The 25527-nt window shown below is 45.3% G+C and overlaps 34 non-coding genes across 34 annotated transcripts; all 34 read left to right on the top strand.

Moving 5' to 3' along the window:
• The first annotated feature begins 1326 nt into the window (after positions 1–1326).
• On the top strand, positions 1327–1399 carry trnar-ccu (transfer RNA arginine (anticodon CCU)). The gene has a single exon. It is a non-coding gene; the product is annotated as a tRNA-Arg (tRNA).
• Positions 1400–2179: 780 nt separating this feature from the next.
• On the top strand, positions 2180–2252 carry trnar-ccu (transfer RNA arginine (anticodon CCU)). The gene has a single exon. It is a non-coding gene; the product is annotated as a tRNA-Arg (tRNA).
• Positions 2253–2464: 212 nt separating this feature from the next.
• On the top strand, positions 2465–2537 carry trnar-ccu (transfer RNA arginine (anticodon CCU)). The gene has a single exon. It is a non-coding gene; the product is annotated as a tRNA-Arg (tRNA).
• A 1318-nt stretch (positions 2538–3855) lies between these two features.
• Positions 3856–3928, top strand: trnar-ccu (transfer RNA arginine (anticodon CCU)). Its single transcript has one exon. It is a non-coding gene; the product is annotated as a tRNA-Arg (tRNA).
• A 772-nt stretch (positions 3929–4700) lies between these two features.
• trnar-ccu (transfer RNA arginine (anticodon CCU)) lies at positions 4701–4773 on the top strand. The gene has a single exon. It is a non-coding gene; the product is annotated as a tRNA-Arg (tRNA).
• A 212-nt stretch (positions 4774–4985) lies between these two features.
• On the top strand, positions 4986–5058 carry trnar-ccu (transfer RNA arginine (anticodon CCU)). The gene has a single exon. It is a non-coding gene; the product is annotated as a tRNA-Arg (tRNA).
• A 2436-nt stretch (positions 5059–7494) lies between these two features.
• trnar-ccu (transfer RNA arginine (anticodon CCU)) lies at positions 7495–7567 on the top strand. Its single transcript has one exon. It is a non-coding gene; the product is annotated as a tRNA-Arg (tRNA).
• A 574-nt stretch (positions 7568–8141) lies between these two features.
• On the top strand, positions 8142–8213 carry trnam-cau (transfer RNA methionine (anticodon CAU)). The gene has a single exon. It is a non-coding gene; the product is annotated as a tRNA-Met (tRNA).
• Positions 8214–8347: 134 nt separating this feature from the next.
• Positions 8348–8420, top strand: trnar-ccu (transfer RNA arginine (anticodon CCU)). Its single transcript has one exon. It is a non-coding gene; the product is annotated as a tRNA-Arg (tRNA).
• Positions 8421–11706: 3286 nt separating this feature from the next.
• On the top strand, positions 11707–11779 carry trnar-ccu (transfer RNA arginine (anticodon CCU)). The gene has a single exon. It is a non-coding gene; the product is annotated as a tRNA-Arg (tRNA).
• A 1883-nt stretch (positions 11780–13662) lies between these two features.
• On the top strand, positions 13663–13735 carry trnar-ccu (transfer RNA arginine (anticodon CCU)). Its single transcript has one exon. It is a non-coding gene; the product is annotated as a tRNA-Arg (tRNA).
• Positions 13736–14224: 489 nt separating this feature from the next.
• Positions 14225–14297, top strand: trnar-ccu (transfer RNA arginine (anticodon CCU)). Its single transcript has one exon. It is a non-coding gene; the product is annotated as a tRNA-Arg (tRNA).
• Positions 14298–14509: 212 nt separating this feature from the next.
• Positions 14510–14582, top strand: trnar-ccu (transfer RNA arginine (anticodon CCU)). The gene has a single exon. It is a non-coding gene; the product is annotated as a tRNA-Arg (tRNA).
• Positions 14583–14794: 212 nt separating this feature from the next.
• Positions 14795–14867, top strand: trnar-ccu (transfer RNA arginine (anticodon CCU)). The gene has a single exon. It is a non-coding gene; the product is annotated as a tRNA-Arg (tRNA).
• Positions 14868–15079: 212 nt separating this feature from the next.
• trnar-ccu (transfer RNA arginine (anticodon CCU)) lies at positions 15080–15152 on the top strand. The gene has a single exon. It is a non-coding gene; the product is annotated as a tRNA-Arg (tRNA).
• Positions 15153–16197: 1045 nt separating this feature from the next.
• On the top strand, positions 16198–16270 carry trnar-ccu (transfer RNA arginine (anticodon CCU)). Its single transcript has one exon. It is a non-coding gene; the product is annotated as a tRNA-Arg (tRNA).
• A 489-nt stretch (positions 16271–16759) lies between these two features.
• On the top strand, positions 16760–16832 carry trnar-ccu (transfer RNA arginine (anticodon CCU)). Its single transcript has one exon. It is a non-coding gene; the product is annotated as a tRNA-Arg (tRNA).
• Positions 16833–17044: 212 nt separating this feature from the next.
• trnar-ccu (transfer RNA arginine (anticodon CCU)) lies at positions 17045–17117 on the top strand. Its single transcript has one exon. It is a non-coding gene; the product is annotated as a tRNA-Arg (tRNA).
• A 212-nt stretch (positions 17118–17329) lies between these two features.
• trnar-ccu (transfer RNA arginine (anticodon CCU)) lies at positions 17330–17402 on the top strand. Its single transcript has one exon. It is a non-coding gene; the product is annotated as a tRNA-Arg (tRNA).
• Positions 17403–18168: 766 nt separating this feature from the next.
• trnar-ccu (transfer RNA arginine (anticodon CCU)) lies at positions 18169–18241 on the top strand. Its single transcript has one exon. It is a non-coding gene; the product is annotated as a tRNA-Arg (tRNA).
• Positions 18242–18453: 212 nt separating this feature from the next.
• On the top strand, positions 18454–18526 carry trnar-ccu (transfer RNA arginine (anticodon CCU)). The gene has a single exon. It is a non-coding gene; the product is annotated as a tRNA-Arg (tRNA).
• A 212-nt stretch (positions 18527–18738) lies between these two features.
• trnar-ccu (transfer RNA arginine (anticodon CCU)) lies at positions 18739–18811 on the top strand. The gene has a single exon. It is a non-coding gene; the product is annotated as a tRNA-Arg (tRNA).
• A 1045-nt stretch (positions 18812–19856) lies between these two features.
• Positions 19857–19929, top strand: trnar-ccu (transfer RNA arginine (anticodon CCU)). The gene has a single exon. It is a non-coding gene; the product is annotated as a tRNA-Arg (tRNA).
• A 489-nt stretch (positions 19930–20418) lies between these two features.
• Positions 20419–20491, top strand: trnar-ccu (transfer RNA arginine (anticodon CCU)). Its single transcript has one exon. It is a non-coding gene; the product is annotated as a tRNA-Arg (tRNA).
• A 212-nt stretch (positions 20492–20703) lies between these two features.
• trnar-ccu (transfer RNA arginine (anticodon CCU)) lies at positions 20704–20776 on the top strand. The gene has a single exon. It is a non-coding gene; the product is annotated as a tRNA-Arg (tRNA).
• A 212-nt stretch (positions 20777–20988) lies between these two features.
• Positions 20989–21061, top strand: trnar-ccu (transfer RNA arginine (anticodon CCU)). Its single transcript has one exon. It is a non-coding gene; the product is annotated as a tRNA-Arg (tRNA).
• Positions 21062–21827: 766 nt separating this feature from the next.
• trnar-ccu (transfer RNA arginine (anticodon CCU)) lies at positions 21828–21900 on the top strand. The gene has a single exon. It is a non-coding gene; the product is annotated as a tRNA-Arg (tRNA).
• Positions 21901–22112: 212 nt separating this feature from the next.
• Positions 22113–22185, top strand: trnar-ccu (transfer RNA arginine (anticodon CCU)). The gene has a single exon. It is a non-coding gene; the product is annotated as a tRNA-Arg (tRNA).
• Positions 22186–22397: 212 nt separating this feature from the next.
• Positions 22398–22470, top strand: trnar-ccu (transfer RNA arginine (anticodon CCU)). The gene has a single exon. It is a non-coding gene; the product is annotated as a tRNA-Arg (tRNA).
• Positions 22471–23235: 765 nt separating this feature from the next.
• On the top strand, positions 23236–23308 carry trnar-ccu (transfer RNA arginine (anticodon CCU)). Its single transcript has one exon. It is a non-coding gene; the product is annotated as a tRNA-Arg (tRNA).
• A 212-nt stretch (positions 23309–23520) lies between these two features.
• On the top strand, positions 23521–23593 carry trnar-ccu (transfer RNA arginine (anticodon CCU)). Its single transcript has one exon. It is a non-coding gene; the product is annotated as a tRNA-Arg (tRNA).
• A 212-nt stretch (positions 23594–23805) lies between these two features.
• trnar-ccu (transfer RNA arginine (anticodon CCU)) lies at positions 23806–23878 on the top strand. Its single transcript has one exon. It is a non-coding gene; the product is annotated as a tRNA-Arg (tRNA).
• An 846-nt stretch (positions 23879–24724) lies between these two features.
• trnal-caa (transfer RNA leucine (anticodon CAA)) lies at positions 24725–24796 on the top strand. Its single transcript has one exon. It is a non-coding gene; the product is annotated as a tRNA-Leu (tRNA).
• Positions 24797–24930: 134 nt separating this feature from the next.
• Positions 24931–25003, top strand: trnar-ccu (transfer RNA arginine (anticodon CCU)). The gene has a single exon. It is a non-coding gene; the product is annotated as a tRNA-Arg (tRNA).
• Positions 25004–25527: the final 524 nt, after the last annotated feature.

Below are 25527 nucleotides of genomic sequence, written 5' to 3'. Positions count from 1 at the left end.
TTGGAAGCAGAGTGGCGCAGCGGAAGCGTGCTGGGCCCATAACCCAGAGGTCGATGGATCGAAACCATCCTCTGCTAACCTGTTTTTTTAGCAATGGAGTACGAACAAAAATAAAAAAATTGTAATTTCATGGGCATTTGTCAGTGCCTGCCATTATATATGTTTTTACCTCTTCTATCAGTTCATATAGGTCATACTGATAACACAGTGCCCCAGTGGCCTAATGGATAAGATACTGTACTCCTAAGTCAGGGTTTGTGGGTCCAAGTCTTGGGTGGTTGGAAGCAGAGTGGCGCAGCGGAAGCGTGCTTGGCCCATAACCCAGAGGTCGATGGATCGAAACCATCATCTGCTAACCTTTTTTTTTAGCAATGGAGTACGAACAAAAATAAAAAAATCGTAATTTCATGGGCATTTGTCAGTGCCTGCCATTATATATTTTTTTACCTCTTCTATCAGTTCGTATAGGTCACACTGAGAACACAGTGCCCCAGTTGCCTAATGGATAAGATACTGTACTCCTAAGTCAGGGTTTGTGGGTCCAATCTTGGGTGGTTGGAAGCAGAGTGGCGCAGCGGAAGCGTGCTGGGCCCATAACCCAGAGGTCGATGGATCGAAACCATAGTCTGCTAACCTGTTTTTTTAGCAATGGAGTACGAACAAAAATAAAAAATTCGTAATTTCATGGGCATTTGTCAGTGCCTGCCATTATATATGTTTTTACCTCTTCTATCAGTTCATATAGGTCATACTGATAACACAGTGCCCCAGTGGCCTAATGGATAAGATACTGTACTCCTAAGTCAGGGTTTGTGGGTCCAATCTTGGGTGGTTGGAAGCAGAGTGGCGCAGCGGAAGCGTGCTGGGCCCATAACCCAGAGGTCGATGGATCGAAACCATCATCTGCTAACCTGTTTTTTTAGCAATGGAGTACGAACAAAAATAAAAAATTCGTAATTTCATGGGCATTTGTCAGTGCCTGCCATTATATGTTTTTTTACCTCTTCTATCAGTTCGTATAGGTCATACTGAGAACACAGTGCCCCAGTGGCCTAATGGATAAGGCACTGGCCTCCTAAGCCAGGGATTGTGGGTTCAAGTCCAATCTGGGCTGGTTGGAAGCAGAGTGGCGAAGAGGAAGCGTGCTGGCCCCATAACCCAGAGGTCGATGGATCGAAACCATCCTCTGCTAACCTGTTTTTTTTAGCAATGGAGTACGAACAAAAATAAAAAAAATCGTAATTTCATGTGCATTTGTCAGTGCCTGCAATTATATATTTTTTTACCTCTTCTATCAGTTCGTATAGGTCATGCTGAGAACACAGTGCCCCAGTGGCCCAATGGATAAGGCACTGGCCTCCTAAGCCAGGGATTGTGGGTTCAAGTCCCATCTGGGGTGGTTGGAAGCAGAGTGGCGCAGCGGAAGCGTGCTGGGCCCATAACCCAGAGGTCGATGGATCGAAACCATCCTCTGCTAACCTGTTTTTTTTAGCAATGGAGTACGAACAAAAATAAAAAAAATCGTAATTTCATGGGCATTTGTCAGTGCCAGCCATTATATAATTTTTTACCTCTTCTATCAGTTCGTATAGCTCATACTGAGAACACAGTGCCCCAGTGGCCTACTGGATAAGGCACTGGCCTCCTAAGCCAGGGATTGTGGGTTCAAGTCCTATCTGGGGTGGTTGGAAGCAGAGTGGCGCAGCGGAAGCGTGCTTGGCCCATAACCCAGAGGTCGATGGATCGAAACCATCCTCTGCTAACATGTTTTTTTAGCAATGGAGTATGAACAAAAATAAAAAATTCGTAATTTCATGGGCGTTTGTCAGTGCCTGCCATTATATATTTTTTTACCTCTTCTATCAGTTCGTATAGGTCACACTGAGAACACAGTGCCCCAGTGGCCTAATGGATAAGATACTGTACTCCTAAGTCAGGGTTTGTGGGTTCAAGTCCCATCTGGGGTGGTTGGAAGCAGAGTGGCGCAGCGGAAGCGTGCTGGGCCCATAACCCAGAGGTCGATGGATCGAAACCATCCTCTGCTAACCTGTTTTTTTTAGCAATGGAGTACGAACAAAAATAAAAAAAATCGTAATTTCATGGGCATTTGTCAGTGCCTGCCATTATATATTTTTTTACCTCTTCTATCAGTTCGTATAGGTCATACTGAGAACACAGTGCCCCAGTGGCCTAATGGATAAGGCACTGGCCTCCTAAGCCAGGGATTGTGGGTTCAAGTCCCATCTGGGGTGGTTGGAAGCAGAGTGGCGCAGCGGAAGCGTGCTGGGCCCATAACCCAGAGGTCGATGGATCGAAACCATCCTCTGCTAACCTGTTTTTTTTACCAATGGAGTACGAACAAAAATAAAAAAAATCGTAATTTCATGGGCATTTGTCAGTGCCTGCCATTTTTTATTTTTTTACCTCTTCTATCAGTTCGTATAGGTCATACTGAGAACACAGTGCCCCAGTGGCCTAATGGATAAGGCACTGGCCTCCTAAGCCAGGGATTGTGGGTTCAAGTCCCATCTGGGGTGGTTGGAAGCAGAGTGGCGCAGCGGAAGCGTGCTGGGCCCATAACCCAGAGGTCGATGCATCGAAACCATCATCTGCTAACCTGTTTTTTTAGCAATGGAGTACGAACAAAAATAAAAAATTCGTAATTTCATGGGCATTTGTCAGTGCCTGCCATTATATATTTTTTTACCTCTTCTATCAGTTCGTATAGGTCACACTGAGAACAAAGTGCCCCAGTTGCCTAATGGATAAGATACTGTACTCCTAAGTCAGGGTTTGTGGGTCCAATCTTGGGTGGTTGGAAGCAGAGTGGCGCAGCGGAAGCGTGCTGGGCCCATAACCCAGAGGTCGATGGATCGAAACCATCCTCTGCTAACCTGTTTTTTTAGCAATGGAGTACGAACAAAAATAAAAAATTCGTAATTTCATGGGCATTTGTCAGTGCCTGCCATTATATATGTTTTTACCTCTTCTATCAGTTCATATAGGTCATACTGATAACACAGTGCCCCAGTGGCCTAATGGATAAGATACTGTACTCCTAAGTCAGGGTTTGTGGGTCCAATCTTGGGTGGTTGGAAGCAGAGTGGCGCAGCGGAAGCGTGCTTGGCCCATAACCCAGAGGTCGATGGATCGAAACCATCATCTGCTAACCTTTTTTTTTAGCAATGGAGTACGAACAAAAATAAAAAAATCGTAATTTCATGGGCATTTGTCAGTGCCTGCCATTATATATTTTTTTACCTCTTCTATCAGTTCGTATAGGTCACACTGAGAACACAGTGCCCCAGTTGCCTAATGGATAAGATACTGTACTCCTAAGTCAGGGTTTGTGGGTCCAATCTTGGGTGGTTGGAAGCAGAGTGGCGCAGCGGAAGCGTGCTGGGCCCATAACCCAGAGCTCGATGGATCGAAACCATAGTCTGCTAACCTGTTTTTTTAGCAATGGAGTACGAACAAAAATAAAAAATTCGTAATTTCATGGGCATTTGTCAGTGCCTGCCATTATATATGTTTTTACCTCTTCTATCAGTTCATATAGGTCATACTGATAACACAGTGCCCCAGTGGCCTAATGGATAAGATACTGTACTCCTAAGTCAGGGTTTGTGGGTCCAATCTTGGGTGGTTGGAAGCAGAGTGGCGCAGCGGAAGCGTGCTGGGCCCATAACCCAGAGGTCGATGGATCGAAACCATCATCTGCTAACCTGTTTTTTTAGCAATGGAGTACGAACAAAAATAAAAAATTCGTAATTTCATGGGCATTTGTCAGTGCCTGCCATTATATGTTTTTTTACCTCTTCTATCAGTTCGTATAGGTCATACTGAGAACACAGTGCCCCAGTGGCCTAATGGATAAGGCACTGGCCTCCTAAGCCAGGGATTGTGGGTTCAAGTCCCATCTGGGGTGGTTGGAAGCAGAGTGGCGCAGCGGAAGCGTGCTGGGCCCATAACCCAGAGCTCGATGGATCGAAACCATAGTCTGCTAACCTGTTTTTTTAGCAATGGAGTACGAACAAAAATAAAAAATTCGTAATTTCATGGGCATTTGTCAGTGCCTGCCATTATATATGTTTTTACCTCTTCTATCAGTTCATATAGGTCATACTGATAACACAGTGCCCCAGTGGCCTAATGGATAAGATACTGTACTCCTAAGTCAGGGTTTGTGGGTCCAATCTTGGGTGGTTGGAAGCAGAGTGGCGCAGCGGAAGCGTGCTGGGCCCATAACCCAGAGGTCGATGGATCGAAACCATCATCTGCTAACCTGTTTTTTTAGCAATGGAGTACGAACAAAAATAAAAAATTCGTAATTTCATGGGCATTTGTCAGTGCCTGCCATTATATGTTTTTTTACCTCTTCTATCAGTTCGTATAGGTCATACTGAGAACACAGTGCCCAAGTGGCATAATGGATAAGGCACTGGCCTCCTAAGCCAGGGATTGTGGGTTCAAGTCCAATCTGGGCTGGTTGGAAGCAGAGTGGCGAAGAGGAAGCGTGCTGGCCCCATAACCCAGAGGTCGATGGATCGAAACCATCCTCTGCTAACCTGTTTTTTTTAGCAATGGAGTACGAACAAAAATAAAAAAAATCGTAATTTCATGTGCATTTGTCAGTGCCTGCAATTATATATTTTTTTACCTCTTCTATCAGTTCGTATAGGTCATACTGAGAACACAGTGCCCCAGTGGCCTAATGGATAAGGCACTGGCCTCCTAAGCCAGGGATTGTGGGTTCAAGTCCCATCTGGGGTGGTTGGAAGCAGAGTGGCGCAGCGGAAGCGTGCTGGGCCCATAACCCAGAGGTCGATGGATCGAAACCATCCTCTGCTAACCTGTTTTTTTTAGCAATGGAGTACGAACAAAAATAAAAAAAATCGTAATTTCATGGGCATTTGTCAGTGCCAGCCATTATATAATTTTTTACCTCTTCTATCAGTTCGTATAGCTCATACTGAGAACACAGTGCCCCAGTGGCCTACTGGATAAGGCACTGGCCTCCTAAGCCAGGGATTGTGGGTTCAAGTCCCATCTGGGGTGGTTGGAAGCAGAGTGGCGCAGCGGAAGCGTGCTGGGCCCGTAACCCAGAGGTCGATGGATCGAAACCATCATCTGCTAACCTGTTTTTTTAGCAATGGAGTATGAACAAAAATAAAAAATTCGTAATTTCATGGGCATTTGTCAGTGTCTGCCATTATATATTTTTTTACCTCTTCTATCAGTTCGTATAGGTCACACTGAGAACAAAGTGCCCCAGTTGCCTAATGGATAAGATACTGTACTCCTAAGTCAGGGTTTGTGGGTCCAATCTTGGGTGGTTGGAAGCAGAGTGGCGCAGCGGAAGCGTGCTGGGCCCATAACCCAGAGGTCGATGGATCGAAACCATCCTCTGCTAACCTGTTTTTTTAGCAATGGAGTACGAACAAAAATAAAAAATTCGTAATTTCATGGGCATTTGTCAGTGCCTGCCATTATATATGTTTTTACCTCTTCTATCAGTTCATATAGGTCATACTGATAACACAGTGCCCCAGTGGCCTAATGGATAAGATACTGTACTCCTAAGTCAGGGTTTGTGGGTCCAATCTTGGGTGGTTGGAAGCAGAGTGGCGCAGCGGAAGCGTGCTTGGCCCATAACCCAGAGGTCGATGGATCGAAACCATCATCTGCTAACCTTTTTTTTTAGCAATGGAGTACGAACAAAAATAAAAAATTCGTAATTTCATGGGCATTTGTCAGTGCCTGCCATTATATATTTTTTTACCTCTTCTATCAGTTCGTATAGGTCACACTGAGAACACAGTGCCCCAGTTGCCTAATGGATAAGATACTGTACTCCTAAGTCAGGGTTTGTGGGTCCAATCTTGGGTGGTTGGAAGCAGAGTGGCGCAGCGGAAGCGTGCTGGGCCCATAACCCAGAGGTCGATGGATCGAAACCATAGTCTGCTAACCTGTTTTTTTAGCAATGGAGTACGAACAAAAATAAAAAATTCGTAATTTCATGGGCATTTGTCAGTGCCTGCCATTATATATGTTTTTACCTCTTCTATCAGTTCGTATAGGTCACACTGAGAACAAAGTGCCCCAGTTGCCTAATGGATAAGATACTGTACTCCTAAGTCAGGGTTTGTGGGTCCAATCTTGGGTGGTTGGAAGCAGAGTGGCGCAGCGGAAGCGTGCTGGGCCCATAACCCAGAGGTCGATGGATCGAAACCATCCTCTGCTAACCTGTTTTTTTAGCAATGGAGTACGAACAAAAATAAAAAATTCGTAATTTCATGGGCATTTGTCAGTGCCTGCCATTATATATGTTTTTACCTCTTCTATCAGTTCATATAGGTCATACTGATAACACAGTGCCCCAGTGGCCTAATGGATAAGATACTGTACTCCTAAGTCAGGGTTTGTGGGTCCAATCTTGGGTGGTTGGAAGCAGAGTGGCGCAGCGGAAGCGTGCTTGGCCCATAACCCAGAGGTCGATGGATCGAAACCATCATCTGCTAACCTTTTTTTTTAGCAATGGAGTACGAACAAAAATAAAAAATTCGTAATTTCATGGGCATTTGTCAGTGCCTGCCATTATATATTTTTTTACCTCTTCTATCAGTTCGTATAGGTCACACTGAGAACACAGTGCCCCAGTTGCCTAATGGATAAGATACTGTACTCCTAAGTCAGGGTTTGTGGGTCCAATCTTGGGTGGTTGGAAGCAGAGTGGCGCAGCGGAAGCGTGCTGGGCCCATAACCCAGAGGTCGATGGATCGAAACCATAGTCTGCTAACCTGTTTTTTTAGCAATGGAGTACGAACAAAAATAAAAAATTCGTAATTTCATGGGCATTTGTCAGTGCCTGCCATTATATATGTTTTTACCTCTTCTATCAGTTCATATAGGTCATACTGATAACACAGTGCCCCAGTGGCCTAATGGATAAGATACTGTACTCCTAAGTCAGGGTTTGTGGGTCCAATCTTGGGTGGTTGGAAGCAGAGTGGCGCAGCGGAAGCGTGCTGGGCCCATAACCCAGAGGTCGATGGATCGAAACCATCATCTGCTAACCTGTTTTTTTTAGCAATGGAGTACGAACAAAAATAAAAAAAATCGTAATTTCATGGGCATTTGTCAGTGCCTGCCATTATATGTTTTTTTACCTCTTCTATCAGTTCGTATAGGTCATACTGAGAACACAGTGCCCCAGTGGCCTAATGGATAAGGCACTGGCCTCCTAAGCCAGGGATTGTGGGTTCACGTCCAATCTGGGCTGGTTGGAAGCAGAGTGGCGAAGAGGAAGCGTGCTGGCCCCATAACCCAGAGGTCGATGGATCGAAACCATCCTCTGCTAACCTGTTTTTTTTAGCAATGGAGTACGAACAAAAATAAAAAAAATCGTAATTTCATGTGCATTTGTCAGTGCCTGCAATTATATATTTTTTTACCTCTTCTATCAGTTCGTATAGGTCATGCTGAGAACACAGTGCCCCAGTGGCCTAATGGATAAGGCACTGGCCTCCTAAGCCAGGGATTGTGGGTTCAAGTCCCATCTGGGGTGGTTGGAAGCAGAGTGGCGCAGCGGAAGCGTGCTGGGCCCATAACCCAGAGGTCGATGGATCGAAACCATCCTCTGCTAACCTGTTTTTTTTAGCAATGGAGTACGAACAAAAATAAAAAAAATCGTAATTTCATGGGCATTTGTCAGTGCCAGCCATTATATAATTTTTTACCTCTTCTATCAGTTCGTATAGCTCATACTGAGAACACAGAGCCCCAGTGGCCTACTGGATAAGGCACTGGCCTCCTAAGCCAGGGATTGTGGGTTCAAGTCCCTTCTGGGGTGGTTGGAAGCAGAGTGGCGCAGCGGAAGCGTGCTGGGCCCATAACCCAGAGGTCGATGGATCGAAACCATCCTCTGCTAACATGTTTTTTTAGCAATGGAGTATGAACAAAAATAAAAAATTCGTAATTTCATGGGCGTTTGTCAGTGCCTGCCATTATATATTTTTTTACCTCTTCTATCAGTTCGTATAGGTCACACTGAGAACACAGTGCCCCAGTGGCCTAATGGATAAGATACTGTACTCCTAAGTCAGGGTTTGTGGGTTCAAGTCCCATCTGGGGTGGTTGGAAGCAGAGTGGCGCAGTGGAAGCGTGCTGGGCCCATAACCCAGAGGTCGATGGATCGAAACCATCCTCTGCTAACCTGTTTTTTTTAGCAATGGAGTACGAACAAAAATAAAAAAAATCGTAATTTCATGGGCATTTGTCAGTGCCTGCCATTATATATTTTTTTACCTCTTCTATCAGTTCGTATAGGTCATACTGAGAACACAGTGCCCCAGTGGCCTAATGGATAAGGCACTGGCCTCCTAAGCCAGGGATTGTGGGTTCAAGTCCCATCTGGGGTGGTTGGAAGCAGAGTTGCGCAGCGGAAGCGTGCTGGGCCCATAACCCAGAGGTTGATGGATCGAAACCATCATCTGCTAACCTGTTTTTTTAGCAATGGAGTACGAACAAAAATAAAAAATTCGTAATTTCATGGGCATTTGTCAGTGCCTGCCATTATATATGTTTTTACCTCTTCTATCAGTTCATATAGGTCATACTGATAACACAGTGCCCCAGTGGCCTAATGGATAAGATACTGTACTCCTAAGTCAGGGTTTGTGGGTCCAATCTTGGGTGGTTGGAAGCAGAGTGGCGCAGCGGAAGCGTGCTTGGCCCATAACCCAGAGGTCGATGGATCGAAACCATCATCTGCTAACCTTTTTTTTTAGCAATGGAGTACGAACAAAAATAAAAAAATCGTAATTTCATGGGCATTTGTCAGTGCCTGCCATTATATATTTTTTTACCTCTTCTATCAGTTCGTATAGGTCACACTGAGAACACAGTGCCCCAGTTGCCTAATGGATAAGATACTGTACTCCTAAGTCAGGGTTTGTGGGTCCAATCTTGGGTGGTTGGAAGCAGAGTGGCGCAGCGGAAGCGTGCTGGGCCCATAACCCAGAGCTCGATGGATCGAAACCATAGTCTGCTAACCTGTTTTTTTAGCAATGGAGTACGAACAAAAATAAAAAATTCGTAATTTCATGGGCATTTGTCAGTGCCTGCCATTATATATGTTTTTACCTCTTCTATCAGTTCATATAGGTCATACTGATAACACAGTGCCCCAGTGGCCTAATGGATAAGATACTGTACTCCTAAGTCAGGGTTTGTGGGTCCAATCTTGGGTGGTTGGAAGCAGAGTGGCGCAGCGGAAGCGTGCTGGGCCCATAACCCAGAGGTCGATGGATCGAAACCATCATCTGCTAACCTGTTTTTTTAGCAATGGAGTACGAACAAAAATAAAAAATTCGTAATTTCATGGGCATTTGTCAGTGCCTGCCATTATATGTTTTTTTACCTCTTCTATCAGTTCGTATAGGTCATACTGAGAACACAGTGCCCCAGTGGCCTAATGGATAAGGCACTGGCCTCCTAAGCCAGGGATTGTGGGTTCAAGTCCAATCTGGGCTGGTTGGAAGCAGAGTGGCGAAGAGGAAGCGTGCTGGCCCCATAACCCAGAGGTCGATGGATCGAAACCATCCTCTGCTAACCTGTTTTTTTTAGCAATGGAGTACGAACAAAAATAAAAAAAATCGTAATTTCATGTGCATTTGTCAGTGCCTGCAATTATATATTTTTTCACCTCTTCTATCAGTTCGTATAGGTCATACTGAGAACACAGTGCCCCAGTGGCCTAATGGATAAGGCACTGGCCTCCTAAGCCAGGGTTTGTGGGTCCCATCTGGGGTGGTTGGAAGCAGAGTGGCGCAGCGGAAGCGTGCTGGGCCCATAACCCAGAGGTCGATGGATCGAAACCATCCTCTGCTAACCTGTTTTTTTTAGCAATGGAGTACGAACAAAAATAAAAAAAATCGTAATTTCATGGGCATTTGTCAGTGCCTGCCATTATATATATTTTTTACCTCTTCTATCAGTTCGTATAGGTCATACTGAGAACACAGTGCCCCAGTGGCCTACTCGATAAGGCACTGGCCTCCTAAGCCAGGGTTTGTGGGTTCAAGTCCCATCTGGGGTGGTTGGAAGCAGAGTGGCGCAGCGGAAGCGTGCTGGGCCCATAACCAAGAGGTCGATGGATCGAAACCATCCTCTGCTAACATGTTTTTTTAGCAATGGAGTATGAACAAAAATAAAACATTCGTAATTTCATGGGCATTTGTCAGTGCCTGCCATTATATATGTTTTTACCTCTTCTATCAGTTCATATAGGTCATACTGATAACACAGTGCCCCAGTTGCCTAATGGATAAGATACTGTACTCCTAAGTCAGGGTTTGTGGGTCCAATCTTGGGTGGTTGGAAGCAGAGTGGCGCAGCGGAAGCGTGCTGGGCCCATAACCCAGAGGTCGATGGATCGAAACCATCCTCTGCTAACCTGTTTTTTTAGCAATGGAGTACGAACAAAAATAAAAAATTCGTAATTTCATGGGCATTTGTCAGTGCCTGCCATTATATATGTTTATACCTCTTCTATCAGTTCATATAGGTCATACTGATAACACAGTGCCCCAGTGGCCTAATGGATAAGATACTGTACTCCTAAGTCAGGGTTTGTGGGTCCCATCTGGGGTGGTTGGAAGCAGAGTGGCGCAGCGGAAGCGTGCTGGGCCCATAACCCAGAGGTCGATGGATCGAAACCATCCTCTGCTAACCTGTTTTTTTTAGCAATGGAGTACGAACAAAAATAAAAAAAATCGTAATTTCATGGGCATTTGTCAGTGCCTGCCATTATATATTTTTTTACCTCTTCTATCAGTTCGTATAGGTCACACTGAGAACACAGTGCCCCAGTGGCCTAATGGATAAGATACTGTACTCCTAAGCCAGGGATTGTGGGTTCAATCTTGGGTGGTTGGAAGCAGAGTGGCGCAGCGGAAGCGTGCTGGGCCCATAACCCAGAGGTCGATGGATCGAAACCATCCTCTGCTAACCTGTTTTTTTTAGCAATGGAGTACGAACAAAAATTTAAAAAAATCGTAATTTCATGGGCATTTGTCAGTGCCTGCCATTATATATTTTTTTACCTCTTCTATCAGTTCGTATAGGTCATACTGAGAACACAGTGCCCCAGTGGCCTACTCGATAAGGCACTGGCCTCCTAAGCCAGGGTTTGTGGGTTCAAGTCCCATCTGGGGTGGTTGGAAGCAGAGTGGCGCAGCGGAAGCGTGCTGGGCCCATAACCAAGAGGTCGATGGATCGAAACCATCCTCTGCTAACATGTTTTTTTAGCAATGGAGTATGAACAAAAATAAAACATTCGTAATTTCATGGGCATTTGTCAGTGCCTGCCATTATATATTTTTTTACCTCTTCTATCAGTTCGTATAGGTCACACTGAGAACACAGTGCCCCAGTGGCCTAATGGATAAGATACTGTACTCCTAAGTCAGGGTTTGTGGGTCCAATCTTGGGTGTTGGAAGCAGAGTGGCGCAGCGGAAGCGTGCTGGGCCCTTAACCCAGAGGTCGATGGATCGAAACCATCCTCTGCTAACCTGTTTTTTTTAGCAATGGAGTACGAACAAAAATTAAAAAAATCGTAATTTCATGGGCATTTGTCAGTGCATGCCATTATATATTTTTTTACCTCTTCAATCAGTTCGTATAGGTCATACTGAGAACACAGTGCCCCAGTGGCCTAATGGATAAGGCACTGGCCTCCTAAGCCAGGGATTGTGGGTTCAAGTCCCATCTGGGGTGGTTGGAAGCAGAGTGGCGCAGCGGAAGCGTGCTGGGCCCATAACCCAGAGGTCGATGGATCAAAACCATCCTCTGCTAACCTGTTTTTTTTAGCAATGGAGTATGAACAAAAATAAAACATTCGTAATTTCATGGGCATTTGTCAGTGCCTGCCATTATATATTTTTTTACCTCTTCTATCAGTTCGTATAGGTCACACTGAGAACACAGTGCCCCAGTGGCCTAATGGATAAGATACTGTACTCCTAAGTCAGGGTTTGTGGGTCCAATCTTGGGTGTTGGAAGCAGAGTGGCGCAGCGGAAGCGTGCTGGGTCCTTAACCCAGAGGTCGATGGATCAAAACCATCCTCTGCTAACCTGTTTTTTTTAGCAATGGAGTACGAACAAAAAAAAAAAAAAACGTAATTTCATGGGCATTTGTCAGTGCCTGCCATTATATATTTTTTACCTCTTCTATCAGTTCGTATAGGTCATACTGAGAACACAGTGCCCCAGTGGCCTTCTGGATAAGGCACTGGCCTCCTAAGCCAGGGATTGTGGGTTCAAGTCCCATCTGGGGTGGTTGGAAGCAGAGTGGCGCAGCGGAAGCGTGCTGGGCCCATAACCCAGAGGTCGATGGATCGAAACCATCCTCTGCTAACATGCTTTTTTAGCAATGGAGTATGAACAAAAATAAAAAATTCATAATTTCATGGGCATTTGTCAGTGCCTGCCATTATATATTTTTTTACCTCTTCTATCAGTTCGTATAGGTCACACTGAGAACACAGTGCCCCAGTGGCCTAATGGATAAGATACTGTACTCCTAAGTCAGGGTTTGTGGGTCCAATCTTGGGTGGTTGGAAGCAGAGTGGCGCAGCGGAAGCGTGCTGGGCCCATAACCCAGAGGTCGATGGATCGAAACCATCCTCTGCTAACCTGTTTTTTTAGCAATGGAGTATGAACAAAAATAAAAAATTCGTAATTTCATGGGCATTTGTCAGTGCCTGCCATTATATATTTTTTTACCTCTTCTATCAGTTCGTATAGGTCACACTGAGAACACAGTGCCCCAGTGGCCTAATGGATAAGATACTGTACTCCTAAGTCAGGGTTTGTGGGTCCAATCTTGGGTGTTGGAAGCAGAGTGGCGCAGCGGAAGCGTGCTGGGCCCATAACCCAGAGGTCGATGGATCGAAACCATCCTCTGCTAACCTGTTTTTTTTAGCAATGGAGTACGAACAAAAATAAAAAAAATCGTAATTTCATGGGCATTTGTCAGTGCCTGCCATTATATATTTTTTTACCTCTTCTATCAGTTCGTATAGGTCATACTGAGAACACAGTGCCCCAGTGGCCTAATGGATAAGATACTGTACTCCTAAGTCAGGGTTTGTGGGTCCAATCTTGGGTGTTGGAAGCAGAGTGGCGCAGCGGAAGCGTGCTGGGCCCATAACCCAGAGGTCGATGGATCGAAACCATCCTCTGCTAACCTGTTTTTTTTAGCAATGGAGTACGAACAAAAATAAAAAAAATCGTAATTTCATGGGCATTTGTCAGTGCCTGCCATTATATATTTTTTTACCTCTTCTATCAGTTCGTATAGGTCATACTGAGAACACAGTGCCCCAGTGGCCTAATGGATAAGGCACTGGCCTCCTAAACCAGGGATTGTGGGTCCAATTTTGTGTGGTTGGAAGCAGAGTTGCGCAGCGGAAGCGTGCTGGGCCCATAACCCAGAGGTCGATGGATCGAAACCATCCTCTGCTAACCTGTTTTTTTTAGCAATGGAGTACGAACAAAAATAAAAAAAATCGTAATTTCATGGGCATTTGTCAGTGCCTGCCATTATATATTTTTTTACCTCTTCTATCAGTTCGTATAGGTCACACTGAGAACACAGTGCCCCAGTGGCCTAATGGATAAGGCACTGGCCTCCTAAGCCAGGGATTGTGGGTTCAAGTCCCATCTGGGGTGGTTGGAAGCAGAGTGGCTAAGCGGAAGCGTGCTGGGCCCATAACACAGAGGTCGATGGATTGAAACCATCCTCTGCTAACCTGTTTTTTTGTCAATGGAGTACGAACAAAAATAAAAAAAATCGCAATTTCATGGGCATTTGTCAGTGCCTGCCATTATATATTTTTTTACCTCTTCTATCAGTTCGTATAGGTCATACTGAGACACAGTGCCCCAGTGGCCTAATGGATAAGATACTGTACTCCTAAGTCAGGGATCGTGGGTCCAATTTTGTGTGGTTGGAAGCAGAGTGGCACAGCAGAAGCGTGCTGGGCCCATAACCCAGAGGTCGATGGATCGAAACCATCCTCTGCTAACCTGTTTTTTTTAGCAATGGAGTACGAACAAAAATAAAAAAAATCGTAATTTCATGGGCATTTGTCAGTGCCTGCCATTATATATTTTTTTACCTCTTCTATCAGTTCGTATAGGTCATACTGAGAACACAGTGCCCCAGTGGCCTAATGGATAAGGCACTGGCCTCCTAAGCCAGGGATTGTGGGTTCAAGTCCCATCTGGGGTGGTTGGAAGGAGAGTGGCGCAGCGGAAGCGTGCTGGGCCCATAAACCAGAGGTCGATGGATCGAAACCATCCTCTGCTAACCTGTTTTTTTTAGCAATGGAGTACGAACAAAAATAAAAAAAATCGTAATTTAATGGGCATTTGTCAGTGCATGCCATTATATATTTTTTTACCTCTTCAATCAGTTCGTATAGGTCATACTGAGAACACAGTGCCCCAGTGGCCTAATGGATAAGGCACTGGCCTCCTAAGCCAGGGATTGTGGGTTCAATTCCCATCTGGGGTGGTTGGAAGCAGAGTGGCGCAGCGGAAGCGTGCTGGGCCCATAACCCAGAGGTCGATGGATCGCAACCATCCTCTGCTAACCTGTTTTTTTTAGCAATGGAGTACGAACAAAAATAAAAAAAATCGTAATTTCATGGGCATTTGTCAGTGCCTGCCATTATATATTTTTTTACCTCTTCTATCAGTTCGTATAGGTCATACTGAGAACACAGTGCCCCAGTGGCCTACTGGATAAGGCACTGGCCTCCTAAGCCAGGGATTGTGGGTTCAAGTCCCATCTGGGGTGGTTGGAAGCAGAGTGGCGCAGCGGCATCGTGCTGGGCCCATAACCCAGAGGTCGATGGATCGCAACCATCCTCTGCTAACCTGTTTTTTTTAGCAATGGAGTACGAACAAAAATAAAAAAAATCGTAATTTCATGGGCATTTGTCAGTGCCTGCCATTATATATTTTTTTACCTCTTCTATCAGTTCGTATAGGTCATACTGAGAACACAGTGCCCCAGTGGCCTACTGGATAAGGCACTGGCCTCCTAAGCCAGGGATTGTGGGTTCAAGTCCCATCTGGGGTGGTTGGAAGCAGAGTGGCGCAGCGGCATCGTGCTGTGCCCATAACCCAGAGGTCGATGGATCGAAACCATCCTCTGCTAACATGCTTTTTTAGCAATGGAGTATGAACAAAAATAAAAAATTCATAATTTCATGGGCATTTGTCAGTGCCTGCCATTATATATTTTTTTACCTCTTCTATCAGTTCGTATAGGTCACACTGAGAACACAGTGCCCCAGTGGCCTAATGGATAAGATACTGTACTCCTAAGTCAGGGTTTGTGGGTCCAATCTTGGGTGGTTGGAAGCAGAGTGGCGCAGCGGAAGCGTGCTGGGCCCATAACCCAGAGGTCGATGGATCGAAACCATCCTCTGCTAACCTGTTTTTTTAGCAATGGAGTATGAACAAAAATAAAAAAATTCGTAATTTCATGGGCATTTGTCAGTGCCTGCCATTATATATTTTTTTACCTCTTCTATCAGTTCGTATAGGTCATAATGAGAACACAGTGCCCCAGTGGCCTAATGGATAAGATACTGTACTCCTAAGTCAGGGTTTGTGGGTCCAATCTTGGGTGTTGGAAGCAGAGTGGCGCAGCGGAAGCGTGCTGGGCCCATAACCCAGAGGTCGATGGATCGAAACCATCCTCTGCTAACCTGTTTTTTTTAGCAATGGAGTACGAACAAAAATAAAAAAAATCGTAATTTCATGGGCATTTGTCAGTGCCTGCCATTATATATTTTTTTACCTCTTCTATCAGTTCGTATAGGTCATACTGAGAACACAGTGCCCCAGTGGCCTAATGGATAAGGCACTGGCCTCCTAAACCAGGGATTGTGGGTCCAATTTTGTGTGGTTGGAAGCAGAGTTGCGCAGCGGAAGCGTGCTGGGCCCATAACCCAGAGGTCGATGGATCGAAACCATCCTCTGCTAACCTGTTTTTTTTAGCAATGGAGTACGAACAAAAATAAAAAAAATCGTAATTTCATGGGCATTTGTCAGTGCCTGCCATTATATATTTTTTTACCTCTTCTATCAGTTCGTATAGGTCACACTGAGAACACAGTGCCCCAGTGGCCTAATGGATAAGGCACTGGCCTCCTAAGCCAGGGATTGTGGGTTCAAGTCCCATCTGGGGTGGTTGGAAGCAGAGTGGCTAAGCGGAAGCGTGCTGGGCCCATAACACAGAGGTCGATGGATTGAAACCATCCTCTGCTAACCTGTTTTTTTGTCAATGGAGTACGAACAAAAATAAAAAAAATCGCAATTTCATGGGCATTTGTCAGTGCCTGCCATTATATATTTTTTTACCTCTTCTATCAGTTCGTATAGGTCATACTGAGACACAGTGCCCCAGTGGCCTAATGGATAAGATACTGTACTCCTAAGTCAGGGATCGTGGGTCCAATTTTGTGTGGTTGGAAGCAGAGTGGCACAGCAGAAGCGTGCTGGGCCCATAACCCAGAGGTCGATGGATCGAAACCATCCTCTGCTAACCTGTTTTTTTTAGCAATGGAGTACGAACAAAAATAAAAAAAATCGTAATTTCATGGGCATTTGTCAGTGCCTGCCATTATATATTTTTTTACCTCTTCTATCAGTTCGTATAGGTCATACTGAGAACACAGTGCCCCAGTGGCCTAATGGATAAGGCACTGGCCTCCTAAGCCAGGGATTGTGGGTTCAAGTCCCATCTGGGGTGGTTGGAAGGAGAGTGGCGCAGCGGAAGCGTGCTGGGCCCATAAACCAGAGGTCGATGGATCGAAACCATCCTCTGCTAACCTGTTTTTTTTAGCAATGGAGTACGAACAAAAATTAAAAAAATCGTAATTTAATGGGCATTTGTCAGTAGATGCCATTATATATTTTTTTACCTCTTCAATCAGTTCGTATAGGTCATACTGAGAACACAGTGCCCCAGTGGCCTAATGGATAAGGCACTGGCCTCCTAAGCCAGGGATTGTGGGTTCAATTCCCATCTGGGGTGGTTGGAAGCAGAGTGGCGCAGCGGAAGCGTGCTGGGCCCATAACCCAGAGGTCGATGGATCGCAACCATCCTCTGCTAACCTGTTTTTTTTAGCAATGGAGTACGAACAAAAATAAAAAAAATCGTAATTTCATGGGCATTTGTCAGTGCCTGCCATTATATATTTTTTTACCTCTTCTATCAGTTCGTATAGGTCATACTGAGAACACAGTGCCCCAGTGGCCTACTGGATAAGGCACTGGCCTCCTAAGCCAGGGATTGTGGGTTCAAGTCCCATCTGGGGTGGTTGGAAGCAGAGTGGCGCAGCGGCATCGTGCTGTGCCCATAACCCAGAGGTCGATGGATCGAAACCATCCTCTGCTAACATGCTTTTTTAGCAATGGAGTATGAACAAAAATAAAAAATTCATAATTTCATGGGCATTTGTCAGTGCCTGCCATTATATATTTTTTTACCTCTTCTATCAGTTCGTATAGGTCACACTGAGAACACAGTGCCCCAGTGGCCTAATGGATAAGATACTGTACTCCTAAGTCAGGGTTTGTGGGTCCAATCTTGGGTGGTTGGAAGCAGAGTGGCGCAGCGGAAGCGTGCTGGGCCCATAACCCAGAGGTCGATGGATCGAAACCATCCTCTGCTAACCTGTTTTTTTAGCAATGGAGTATGAACAAAAATAAAAAAAATCGTAATTTCATGGGCATTTGTCAGTGCCTGCCATTATATATTTTTTTACCTCTTCTATCAGTTCGTATAGGTCATACTGAGACACAGTGCCCCAGTGGCCTAATGGATAAGATACTGTACTCCTAAGTCAGGGATCGTGGGTCCAATTTTGTGTGGTTGGAAGCAGAGTGGCACAGCAGAAGCGTGCTGGGCCCATAACCCAGAGGTCGATGGATCGAAACCATCCTCTGCTAACCTGTTTTTTTTAGCAATGGAGTACGAACAAAAATAAAAAAAATCGTAATTTCATGGGCATTTGTCAGTGCCTGCCATTATATATTTTTTTACCTCTTCTATCAGTTCGTATAGGTCATACTGAGAACACAGTGCCCCAGTGGCCTAATGGATAAGGCACTGGCCTCCTAAGCCAGGGATTGTGGGTTCAAGTCCCATCTGGGGTGGTTGGAAGGAGAGTGGCGCAGCGGAAGCGTGCTGGGCCCATAAACCAGAGGTCGATGGATCGAAACCATCCTCTGCTAACCTGTTTTTTTTAGCAATGGAGTACGAACAAAAATAAAAAAAATCGTAATTTAATGGGCATTTGTCAGTGCATGCCATTATATATTTTTTTACCTCTTCAATCAGTTCGTATAGGTCATACTGAGAACACAGTGCCCCAGTGGCCTAATGGATAAGGCACTGGCCTCCTAAGCCAGGGATTGTGGGTTCAATTCCCATCTGGGGTGGTTGGAAGCAGAGTGGCGCAGCGGAAGCGTGCTGGGCCCATAACCCAGAGGTCGATGGATCGCAACCATCCTCTGCTAACCTGTTTTTTTTAGCAATGGAGTACGAACAAAAATAAAAAAAATCGTAATTTCATGGGCATTTGTCAGTGCCTGCCATTATATATTTTTTTACCTCTTCTATCAGTTCGTATAGGTCATACTGAGAACACAGTGCCCCAGTGGCCTACTGGATAAGGCACTGGCCTCCTAAGCCAGGGATTGTGGGTTCAAGTCCCATCTGGGGTGGTTGGAAGCAGAGTGGCGCAGCGGCATCGTGCTGTGCCCATAACCCAGAGGTCGATGGATCGAAACCATCCTCTGCTAACATGCTTTTTTAGCAATGGAGTATGAACAAAAATAAAAAATTCATAATTTCATGGGCATTTGTCAGTGCCTGCCATTATATATTTTTTTACCTCTTCTATCAGTTCGTATAGGTCACACTGAGAACACAGTGCCCCAGTGGCCTAATGGATAAGATACTGTACTCCTAAGTCAGGGTTTGTGGGTCCAATCTTGGGTGGTTGGAAGCAGAGTGGCGCAGCGGAAGCGTGCTGGGCCCATAACCCAGAGGTCGATGGATCGAAACCATCCTCTGCTAACCTGTTTTTTTAGCAATGGAGTATGAACAAAAATAAAAAAATTCGTAATTTCATGGGCATTTGTCAGTGCCTGCCATTATATATTTTTTTACCTCTTCTATCAGTTCGTATAGGTCATACTGAGAACACAGTGCCCCAGTGGCCTAATGGATAAGATACTGTACTCCTAAGTCAGGGTTTGTGGGTCCAATCTTGGGTGTTGGAAGCAGAGTGGCGCAGCGGAAGCGTGCTGGGCCCATAACCCAGAGGTCGATGGATCGAAACCATCCTCTGCTAACCTGTTTTTTTTAGCAATGGAGTACGAACAAAAATAAAAAAAATCGTAATTTCATGGGCATTTGTCAGTGCCTGCCATTATATATTTTTTTACCTCTTCTATCAGTTCGTATAGGTCATACTGAGAACACAGTGCCCCAGTGGCCTAATGGATAAGGCACTGGCCTCCTAAACCAGGGATTGTGGGTCCAATTTTGTGTGGTTGGAAGCAGAGTTGCGCAGCGGAAGCGTGCTGGGCCCATAACCCAGAGGTCGATGGATCGAAACCATCCTCTGCTAACCTGTTTTTTTTAGCAATGGAGTACGAACAAAAATAAAAAAAATCGTAATTTCATGGGCATTTGTCAGTGCCTGCCATTATATATTTTTTTACCTCTTCTATCAGTTCGTATAGGTCACACTGAGAACACAGTGCCCCAGTGGCCTAATGGATAAGGCACTGGCCTCCTAAGCCAGGGATTGTGGGTTCAAGTCCCATCTGGGGTGGTTGGAAGCAGAGTGGCTAAGCGGAAGCGTGCTGGGCCCATAACACAGAGGTCGATGGATTGAAACCATCCTCTGCTAACCTGTTTTTTTGTCAATGGAGTACGAACAAAAATAAAAAAAATCGCAATTTCATGGGCATTTGTCAGTGCCTGCCATTATATATTTTTTTACCTCTTCTATCAGTTCGTATAGGTCATACTGAGACACAGTGCCCCAGTGGCCTAATGGATAAGATACTGTACTCCTAAGTCAGGGATCGTGGGTCCAATTTTGTGTGGTTGGAAGCAGAGTGGCACAGCAGAAGCGTGCTGGGCCCATAACCCAGAGGTCGATGGATCGAAACCATCCTCTGCTAACCTGTTTTTTTTAGCAATGGAGTACGAACAAAAATAAAAAAAATCGTAATTTCATGGGCATTTGTCAGTGCCTGCCATTATATATTTTTTTACCTCTTCTATCAGTTCGTATAGGTCATACTGAGAACACAGTGCCCCAGTGGCCTAATGGATAAGGCACTGGCCTCCTAAGCCAGGGATTGTGGGTTCAAGTCCCATCTGGGGTGGTTGGAAGGAGAGTGGCGCAGCGGAAGCGTGCTGGGCCCATAAACCAGAGGTCGATGGATCGAAACCATCCTCTGCTAACCTGTTTTTTTTAGCAATGGAGTACGAACAAAAATTAAAAAAATCGTAATTTAATGGGCATTTGTCAGTGCATGCCATTATATATTTTTTTACCTCTTCAATCAGTTCGTATAGGTCATACTGAGAACACAGTGCCCCAGTGGCCTAATGGATAAGGCACTGGCCTCCTAAGCCAGGGATTGTGGGTTCAATTCCCATCTGGGGTGGTTGGAAGCAGAGTGGCGCAGCGGAAGCGTGCTGGGCCCATAACCCAGAGGTCGATGGATCGCAACCATCCTCTGCTAACCTGTTTTTTTTAGCAATGGAGTACGAACAAAAATAAAAAAAATCGTAATTTCATGGGCATTTGTCAGTGCCTGCCATTATATATTTTTTTACCTCTTCTATCAGTTCGTATAGGTCATACTGAGAACACAGTGCCCCAGTGGCCTACTGGATAAGGCACTGGCCTCCTAAGCCAGGGATTGTGGGTTCAAGTCCCATCTGGGGTGGTTGGAAGCAGAGTGGCGCAGCGGCATCGTGCTGTGCCCATAACCCAGAGGTCGATGGATCGAAACCATCCTCTGCTAACATGCTTTTTTAGCAATGGAGTATGAACAAAAATAAAAAATTCATAATTTCATGGGCATTTGTCAGTGCCTGCCATTATATATTTTTTTACCTCTTCTATCAGTTCGTATAGGTCACACTGAGAACACAGTGCCCCAGTGGCCTAATGGATAAGATACTGTACTCCTAAGTCAGGGTTTGTGGGTCCAATCTTGGGTGGTTGGAAGCAGAGTGGCGCAGCGGAAGCGTGCTGGGCCCATAACCCAGAGGTCGATGGATCGAAACCATCCTCTGCTAACCTGTTTTTTTAGCAATGGAGTATGAACAAAAATAAAAAAAATCGTAATTTCATGGGCATTTGTCAGTGCCTGCCATTATATATTTTTTTACCTCTTCTATCAGTTCGTATAGGTCATACTGAGACACAGTGCCCCAGTGGCCTAATGGATAAGATACTGTACTCCTAAGTCAGGGATCGTGGGTCCAATTTTGTGTGGTTGGAAGCAGAGTGGCACAGCAGAAGCGTGCTGGGCCCATAACCCAGAGGTCGATGGATCGAAACCATCCTCTGCTAACCTGTTTTTTTTAGCAATGGAGTACGAACAAAAATAAAAAAAATCGTAATTTCATGGGCATTTGTCAGTGCCTGCCATTATATATTTTTTTACCTCTTCTATCAGTTCGTATAGGTCATACTGAGAACACAGTGCCCCAGTGGCCTAATGGATAAGGCACTGGCCTCCTAAGCCAGGGATTGTGGGTTCAAGTCCCATCTGGGGTGGTTGGAAGGAGAGTGGCGCAGCGGAAGCGTGCTGGGCCCATAAACCAGAGGTCGATGGATCGAAACCATCCTCTGCTAACCTGTTTTTTTTAGCAATGGAGTACGAACAAAAATAAAAAAAATCGTAATTTAATGGGCATTTGTCAGTGCATGCCATTATATATTTTTTTACCTCTTCAATCAGTTCGTATAGGTCATACTGAGAACACAGTGCCCCAGTGGCCTAATGGATAAGGCACTGGCCTCCTAAGCCAGGGATTGTGGGTTCAATTCCCATCTGGGGTGGTTGGAAGCAGAGTGGCGCAGCGGAAGCGTGCTGGGCCCATAACCCAGAGGTCGATGGATCGCAACCATCCTCTGCTAACCTGTTTTTTTTAGCAATGGAGTACGAACAAAAATAAAAAAAATCGTAATTTCATGGGCATTTGTCAGTGCCTGCCATTATATATTTTTTTACCTCTTCTATCAGTTCGTATAGGTCATACTGAGAACACAGTGCCCCAGTGGCCTACTGGATAAGGCACTGGCCTCCTAAGCCAGGGATTGTGGGTTCAAGTCCCATCTGGGGTGGTTGGAAGCAGAGTGGCGCAGCGGCATCGTGCTGTGCCCATAACCCAGAGGTCGATGGATCGAAACCATCCTCTGCTAACATGCTTTTTTAGCAATGGAGTATGAACAAAAATAAAAAATTCATAATTTCATGGGCATTTGTCAGTGCCTGCCATTATATATTTTTTTACCTCTTCTATCAGTTCGTATAGGTCACACTGAGAACACAGTGCCCCAGTGGCCTAATGGATAAGATACTGTACTCCTAAGTCAGGGTTTGTGGGTCCAATCTTGGGTGGTTGGAAGCAGAGTGGCGCAGCGGAAGCGTGCTGGGCCCATAACCCAGAGGTCGATGGATCGAAACCATCCTCTGCTAACCTGTTTTTTTAGCAATGGAGTATGAACAAAAATAAAAAAAATCGTAATTTCATGGGCATTTGTCAGTGCCTGCCATTATATATTTTTTTACCTCTTCTATCAGTTCGTATAGGTCATACTGAGACACAGTGCCCCAGTGGCCTAATGGATAAGATACTGTACTCCTAAGTCAGGGATCGTGGGTCCAATTTTGTGTGGTTGGAAGCAGAGTGGCACAGCAGAAGCGTGCTGGGCCCATAACCCAGAGGTCGATGGATCGAAACCATCCTCTGCTAACCTGTTTTTTTTAGCAATGGAGTACGAACAAAAATAAAAAAATCGTAATTTCATGGGCATTTGTCAGTGCCTGCCATTATATATTTTTTTACCTCTTCTATCAGTTCGTATAGGTCATACTGAGAACACAGTGCCCCAGTGGCCTAATGGATAAGGCACTGGCCTCCTAAGCCAGGGATTGTGGGTTCAAGTCCCATCTGGGGTGGTTGGAAGGAGAGTGGCGCAGCGGAAGCGTGCTGGGCCCATAAACCAGAGGTCGATGGATCGAAACCATCCTCTGCTAACCTGTTTTTTTTAGCAATGGAGTACGAACAAAAATAAAAAAAATCGTAATTTAATGGGCATTTGTCAGTGCATGCCATTATATATTTTTTTACCTCTTCAATCAGTTCGTATAGGTCATACTGAGAACACAGTGCCCCAGTGGCCTAATGGATAAGGCACTGGCCTCCTAAGCCAGGGATTGTGGGTTCAATTCCCATCTGGGGTGGTTGGAAGCAGAGTGGCGCAGCGGAAGCGTGCTGGGCCCATAACCCAGAGGTCGATGGATCGCAACCATCCTCTGCTAACCTGTTTTTTTTAGCAATGGAGTACGAACAAAAATAAAAAAAATCGTAATTTCATGGGCATTTGTCAGTGCCTGCCATTATATATTTTTTTACCTCTTCTATCAGTTCGTATAGGTCATACTGAGAACACAGTGCCCCAGTGGCCTACTGGATAAGGCACTGGCCTCCTAAGCCAGGGATTGTGGGTTCAAGTCCCATCTGGGGTGGTTGGAAGCAGAGTGGCGCAGCGGCATCGTGCTGTGCCCATAACCCAGAGGTCGATGGATCGAAACCATCCTCTGCTAACATGCTTTTTTAGCAATGGAGTATGAACAAAAATAAAAAATTCATAATTTCATGGGCATTTGTCAGTGCCTGCCATTATATATTTTTTTACCTCTTCTATCAGTTCGTATAGGTCACACTGAGAACACAGTGCCCCAGTGGCCTAATGGATAAGATACTGTACTCCTAAGTCAGGGTTTGTGGGTCCAATCTTGGGTGGTTGGAAGCAGAGTGGCGCAGCGGAAGCGTGCTGGGCCCATAACCCAGAGGTCGATGGATCGAAACCATCCTCTGCTAACCTGTTTTTTTAGCAATGGAGTATGAACAAAAATAAAAAAAATCGTAATTTCATGGGCATTTGTCAGTGCCTGCCATTATATATTTTTTTACCTCTTCTATCAGTTCGTATAGGTCACACTGAGAACACAGTGCCCCAGTGGCCTAATGGATAAGATACTGTACTCCTAAGTCAGGGTTTGTGGGTCCAAACTTGGGTGGTTGGAAGCAGAGTGGCGCAGCGAAAGCGTGCTGGGCCCATAACCCAGAGGTCGATGGATCGAAACCATCCTCTGCTAACCTGTTTTTTTTAGCAATGGAGTACGAACAAAAATAAAAAAAATCGTAATTTCATGGGCATTTGTCAGTGCCTGCCATTATATATTTTTTTACCTCTTCTATCAGTTCGTATAGGTCACACTGAGAACACAGTGCCCCACTGGCCTAATGGATAAGGCACTGGCCTCCTAAGCCAGGGATTGTGGGTTCAAGTCCCATCTGGGGTGGTTGGAAGCAGAGTGGCGCAGCGGAAGCGTGCTGGGCTCAAAACCCAGAGGTCGATGGATCGAAACCATCCTCTGCTAACCTGTTTTTTTTAGCAATGGAGTACGAACAAAAATAAAAAAAATCGTAATTTCATGGGCATTTGTCAGTGGCTGCCATTATATATTTTTTTACCTCTTCTATCAGTTCGTATAGGTCATACTGAGAACACAGTGCCCCAGTGGCCTACTGGATAAGGCACTGGCCTCCTAAGCCAGGGATTGTGGGTTCAAGTCCCATCTGGGGTGGTTGGAAGCAGAGTGGCGCAGCGGAACCGTGCTGGGCCCATAACCCAGAGGTCGATGGATCGAAATCATCCTCTGCTAACATGCTTTTTTAGCAATGGAGTATGAACAAAAATAAAAAATTCGTAATTTCATGGGCATTTGTCAGTGCCTGCCATTATATATTTTTTTACCTCTTCTATCAGTTCGTATAGGTCACACTGAGAACACAGTGCCCCAGTGGCCTAATGGATAAGATACTGTACTCCTAAGTCAGGGTTTGTGGGTCCAATCTTGGGTGGTTGGAAGCAGAGTGGCGCAGCGGAAGCGTGCTGGGCCCATAACCCAGATGTCGATGGATCGAAACCATCCTCTGCTAACCTGTTTTTTTAGCAATGGAGTATGAACAAAAATAAAAAACTCCTAAGCCAGGGTTTGTGGGTTCAAGTCCCATCTGGGGTGGTTGGAAGCAGAGTGGCGCAGCGGAAGCGTGCTGGGCCCATAACCCAGAGGTCGATGGATCGAAACCATCCTCTGCTAACATGTTT

The sequence above is a fragment of the Salvelinus fontinalis genome, chromosome 41, assembly GCF_029448725.1.
Source record: "Salvelinus fontinalis isolate EN_2023a chromosome 41, ASM2944872v1, whole genome shotgun sequence".
Taxonomy (NCBI): Eukaryota; Metazoa; Chordata; class Actinopteri; order Salmoniformes; family Salmonidae; genus Salvelinus; species Salvelinus fontinalis.
This window is presented reverse-complemented; position numbering and strand designations above follow the sequence as displayed.